This window comes from Papaver somniferum, unplaced genomic scaffold, assembly GCF_003573695.1.
Source record: "Papaver somniferum cultivar HN1 unplaced genomic scaffold, ASM357369v1 unplaced-scaffold_133, whole genome shotgun sequence".
NCBI classification, from domain to species: domain Eukaryota; kingdom Viridiplantae; phylum Streptophyta; class Magnoliopsida; order Ranunculales; family Papaveraceae; genus Papaver; species Papaver somniferum.
In genome coordinates, this window is record NW_020622492.1 from 16417813 (window position 1) to 16424509 (window position 6697).

Genomic DNA, 6697 nt, shown 5'->3' on the forward strand with positions numbered 1-6697 from the left:
CAAGAGATTATGGAAAGGAAAACTAAAGAAAGCCATCAAAGTAAGATTTCTGCTTTTCTGCATTCTCCAAGACTTGCAGAGCCCCATTCTCCAACTCCAGCTTTTCAGTCAATTCAACAATCTTAGCCATTTTCTCCACCACAGCATCACTGGTAAAAGGTATATTGTTCTCTACTGCATCCTTGATGGTGTTGATTTTCTGACAAAGCCACTTCAAGTTAAAGCCGAGTTCTTCAAGTTGTACTCCCAATCAAAGAGTACATCTTGAGTAACAATGCTTCTAGCCCTGGTCCGTATGTCATCAATGACACGCAAGATAGTTCCTACTTGCATCGTCAAGAAGTAACTGAACTTGGGATCCCTTTCGACGATAATGTGACCATACATCTTCCACAACTTCTCATGGATAGCAGCATACCCTATGGGAACGCTAAATCCACCAACTGATGTGTGGTACGGGAGTGACTCACCAAATGGAGGATCACAAACAATCCCTGCATTAGGGTATTCATGCACTATTATACGGTTCTCAATCATAGAGCAACTTCCACGGTCATGGAAACAGCTTCCTCTGGAACAGTCTCCTCTATTCTCGGCTCAGTTTCTTCCATCACTGAAGCAACAACGACTGAAGTCTCGGTCATAACAACAACTTTAGTAGCAATTTTCTTATGACCCTGAGGTGCAGAGATGGTGACGCCACCACTTTGATTCGCCGTATTGTTCAAATCATCATCACGGTTCCATTATTCTCAACTTCGACATTCGTCGCCTAATGTAAAGATTACATGAGATTAGAGAAATCCAAGCGTGGGGACCAAATGAAGTCATAAATCTAGCATGTAAGTGAACTAACATTATCTAAGTTCTTTACTATACATTCAAGACATGAACAAATAGTATGGAAGTCATGAAACACGTTTTTCAACAAGCCCGACTGAAGAGATTTTACACTTCCCTATGTAAGACGACGAACTGGGAGTAATCGGTGAGGAATATAAGTTTGAGTTATATACCATTCTCTTCTCATGAATTTTCTCTACAATATATCAAAATTTCATAAAAATTGGATAAACGAGCGAAAAGATGTGACCAAAACATCGAACTACATGCCAGCTGAAAAAGTTCTGGAGGTCTCCTGGAAGTTTACTGTTTCACTGGTTTCGACCCCTAAACGTGCTCTAAACTTAATAGATTCTTTGATAAATCTTGTAAATTTCCTGGGCATAAGAATACATGGGTAGATCGCGAAAATCTGACATCGGATGAAGATTTTATGGCGCTTTTGCTAAAACGCCGAGTTCTGAATTTTCTGGTGACGTATTTCGGCAAAACTTTTCATTTATTCACGGGAATTCTCATCTAACCATCAACAAATAAGAAATATTATACTTCCCTGAAGATAATACAAAATTGATACTTACTTGAGGAGTTTCCAAGTCATTCAAAGGATTAATATGGTCGACATCAACGATGGGAGCGCCATTATCTCCATTTGGTCTCAATTCTTGGGAATTATCTTTTTCACCACCATTCGAAGACGAATGAACGTCATGACTTTATTGGTTTTCCACAACAATTTCCTCCTGAATATATCAGCAACAATCATTATTATTTTATTCAAGAAGTATCATAATTAACTATACAAAGGAATACTTACATCAACACTGGTTTTGGACTATACTTACCCGGATTTGGGTAAGTATGGGTATGCATAATTTGGGTTCCGGTTTTGGACTTTTACACAAATGCGAGAACACACTATGTTTATATCAAAACATGGTTACTTGTTTCTAAACTTTCATTTCGATCATTGAAACTTTCTTAGAGGATGTTATATAGTTGTTATTCACAACTATTTTTCATTATAGCGATTTTCAAGTTATTGAAATAATCAACATGACTTTCGTCACGAGTAAAGATGAACTTGGCCAAAGCGAAAGCTTACCAACACATATTTCGAGAAATATATAAGCGAGACAAACTCGACTCAAAATAGCAAATGTGTATAATTGAAGTCTATATAGCAATACGAATTTTGTCTCAAAATAGGAGATAGAATAGATAGACTTTTGAGTGATAAATAAGTTCAAGTCTCCACATACCTCTTTATTGATGAAGTTCCACAAGTTCCCTTGAGTAGTTCTTTGTCTTAAATTGATGAACGTCGTGGAGTCTAGAGTTCAACTACACTTACTATCCTAATCCGAGACTTAGGTATAAGTAGACTAGAAATCAAGACTTATTGTTTTGGCAACTAAACTTGACAAACAAGATTGAGATAGCAACATTTGCGAGTTCGACCGAGCAGTGCTCTAACAGAACTGTTGCTTCTTCTTAGCCTTGAAAAATTTCTTCTTTCGACGGACTGCGCCTTGTATTAGTCTTTGGTACTTCATAGGTTCCTCGGATGGGAGAGTCGGGGTATTGTTGAGGCTTGGGTTACTGATGTGATTTCAAGTTGTTTTGTAGTAGTAGGTTCGTTGAGACTTGTGAAAGCAATAGATTTTAGACTTAATTTTAAAGCAAAGAAAATAAAGCAAATAAATGTTGATATGTTGTGAAAATTATGGAGAGGCTGGAGCTAGGATTTCACCATTCATCAATACTTATGTGGTTCTAAATTAATTTATATCATGCAATATAAACAATTAATTCGATTCTAAAGTAGTGCCAAAATCAGATTCTCAAAATATCAAATGTTAGTCGCAAGTATAACGCATCAAGAGTCTAAAACTAAGCATGCATCATCAATAGAAAACACATTTGATTAATAAGAATCATTTAATTTATTTTTTGTCAATGCAATTAATCATATAAAAATATTGCATAAATTTATAAAATAAATATTACCACATAATTCTTGAGAGAATGGCATCCTCCGTCGCCCCAAGGATTGGGTTTAGCTCATCATTAGGAAAACACGCTCAAAATTCATTTTTTATTGCTCAAAGGTGGTGTACAAATGATGAAATGGGAGAAACAATGATAAAATCGGGTTTGTAACAGTTATATGTGTAACAAACTGAAAAGAACGATAGAACAGTACTGTCACCGATTCTTGACCCACGCCTGTGTGTCGTTTTCACTGTTGAAAAACGACTGTCTTGGATGGTCTGTTCCTCGCGTTCTTCAGATGAGCAGCAGCAAAAAAGTATTTCTGTTGGTTCTGGTTATCGCCTCTGTCTTCTCCAAAACTCTCCCAAACTCTCAGTAACCCCTTGACCCAAGGGACTCTATTTATACCCGAAAAATGCATCGAATATCCTCCATAACTTCACAAATTCTCGGCAGTGAAAGAAAATATTTTCGGATATTTTCTTTCCTGTTTTAGCTTCTTACGCGTTTTACAGCTGCAAACTCTCCTTGTTTAACTCTTACACGCCTCTAGCATTCTCCCAGCACATTCCAAACTCTCCTAGCAACAGCAGACGCGTGAAAATCTTCCCCTAGTGTACGTGTTGCTCTATTTACTTCTACGCGAGAATATTACCAATTTTAATCGATCAAATCACTCATGATAGTTTTGTTGGGACATATCACAACTACCCAACAAATTTCAGCCATTTAATCAACCCAGAACTCCTTCAAACTTCGATCGAAAATTACACAGTTCTGTTTTTTTTATTTTCCCGCCAAAATGAAATTCAAAAGAATAAGATATGTGCAAAGGATGAATTTGGGTGCTGAGGATGAATTTGGGTGCCTCTTAACCAAATCTGGGGTCTGTATAACAAATGTCCTCCGGGGGTCCAAATAGCACTTTTTGAGCAACTTTTTCCACACAAATGTATTTCTTCAAAAACACCTACACAAACATAAAAACACCATAATAAGTACAAAATCAAGCACTAGCAATAGAGACACTGAGGACAATTCAGACACAAAAATGTGTCTATCAAATACCCCCAAACCTATTATTTGCTAGTCCTCGAGCAAGTCTAATATAAAATGACTACACTTAGCACGTGCAGCAAGCCGTTAAACGGCTAGGTGGCCCTAGCGGCGGAGTGTTGTCTCCGGAGGGTTTACCAGAGATGTACCCACAAAACCTTTACTCCAGACCCTAGCTATCTACGCAGAACCTTGGAAGGCACTAAAGAATCTCCTTGGTTGGCATACAAACATTGACATATTATAATTCATATATAAGTGACAGAGCTCTACTCAGATAGTTTCTAGACATCATAAACGGAGTCAACCAATCACATGGAAAGATTAAGAAGATGGATAAAGAGAAAAATAGATGGTTAAAGTGAACGGTGTTTCCCATATTTGTCTGAATGCCTCTGCCAAGATGATCCTATCCTAACGAACTGAGATACTAGTCTGACTAATATCAACTCAACTGGCATATACAAGGGGACCAGTGGTCGATAAACCTAACTCTAGGTCAACACAACTGGCATATACAAGGGCACCAGTGGTCGACTATATTGAATTTATTCTGGTTGGTCTGATGGTCTGGTCTCAAACTTTTTTATTTTTGGGTATCTCAATCACCCTATTTCACCCTAGAAATGGTAACAACTTGAGTCGTGTGGCCCACCAAATCACTTAAGAAATAAAAACAGAAGGGATTAGGATTCAACGAGTTATGGCAAAACTACCATGTTTTTTTTTTTAATTCTAACACCTGAGCTCTGTGCTTTTATGAATAAACTCTTTAGATGTTTCCATCTAATCAGATTGGTTCCTCAACTCCTACAACCAAGATGTTCCCATCCACTTAGATTGGTTAGTGCCAACCTTAATAAGCATATCTCTAGGCTATGGAGTTTATTTATTGCAACTAAAAGCTAACAAAAAGTTTCTTCCCCACCCCCAAACTTAAATCTAACATTGTCCTTAATGTTTTTAATGAAAGGTCAATACCAAAAAGCAAAGTAACATGAGGAATCAGTAAAGAGAGAAGTCGGAAAGATAGTACGTGGGTGAAGAGAGAAATCAAAAACTAATATACAACATACAATCGCCTTGATGGTCAATCAAGGGTAAACAGGGTCCTCCAGAGGGACCTCCTCAACATCACCTGTAGGAAAGGGATCTAAAAAGGGTTTAAATCTCTCACCGTTAACCTTCGAAGAACTACTACCATCTGGTGTCTCGATCTCAACAGCTCCATGAGGAAAGACAGTGCGAACAATAAAAGGACCCGTCCACCGAGAACGTAACTTCCCAGGGAAAAGATGCAAGCGGGTATCATACAGAAGAACTTTTTGATCTGGAGAAAATGACTTCCTTAAAATATTTCTATCATGTACAAGTTTCATTTTGTTCTTATACTCCTTCGCACTATCGTAAGCATCTATACGAATCTCTTCCAATTCATTGAGCTGGAGTTTCCTATGAGCTCCTGCCTTGTCAAGTGAAAACTTTAGCTGATTAACAGCCCAATAAGCTCTATGTTCTAACTCAACAGGTAAATGACATGCCTTTCCATACACAAGCCAATAAGGAGACATTCCAATGGGGGTCTTAAACGCAGTACGGTAAGCCCATAAGGGCATCAGTAAGCCTAGACGACAAGTCTTTCCGATTAGGAATAACTGTTTTCTCTAATATACGATTTATCTCCCTATTGGAAACCTCTACTTGACCACTATTCTGTGGATGACACGGGGTAGCTACCTTATGTGTAATACTATATTTCTTCATCAAAAGCCTAAAAGGTCCATTACAAAAGTGCGACCCTCCATCACTAATTATAGCTCGCGGTGTACCAAAACGTGTAAGTATATTATTTTTCAAGAACTCAGTCACAACCCTATGGTCATTGGTTTTACACGCACCGCCTCAATCCACTTAGATACATAGTCTACAACGACAAGGATGTAAAGGTTACCAAAAGAATTAGGAAACGGACCCATAAAGTCAATACCCCAAACATCAAAGACCTCAACAACTAAAATAGGGTTCAAGGGCATCATGTTCCTACGGGAAATGGTTCCTAACTTCTGGAAACGCTCACAAGTAACACAATGACTATGGGATTCTTTAAAAAACGAAGGCCAATAGAATCCACATTGCAATATCTTAGCAGCAGTCTTCTTAGCACTAAAGTGACCCCTACAAGCATGATAATGACAAAAGGAAATAATACTGGACTGGTCACTCTCAGGTATACATCTCCTAATAATCTGGTCTGGACAATACTTAAACAAATAAGGATCATCCCAAAAGAAGTGCTTCACCTCGGCTAAAAACCTAGAACGATCTTGCTTACCCCAATGTTGGGGCATTCGACCAGTAACAAGATAATTCACTATATTCGCATACCAAGGTGCTTGGGTAACAAAGAACAGTTGTTCATCAGGAAAACTATCCCTAACAGGAGGAGAGTCATTAAGGGTATCCACAACAAGCCTAGACAAGTGGTCTGCTACTAAATTTTCTACACCTTTTGTTATCTCTAATGTCTAAGGAAAATTCCTGCTACAGTAGGATCCATCTAATCAATCTAGTTTTAGTGTTCTCTTGGAAAGAAGATACTTCAAAGCAGCATGATCAATAAAGATTATGACCTTAGAACCTAAGAGGTAGGATCTAAACTTGTCTAAGGCAAACACAATAGCTAATAGTTCCTTCTCCGTAGTGGTATAGTTCAACAGGGCATCATTCAGAGTTTTTCTAGCATAGTAAATCACATGAAGTAACTTATTTTCTTGCTTACCTAGCACAACACCAATAGCATAAT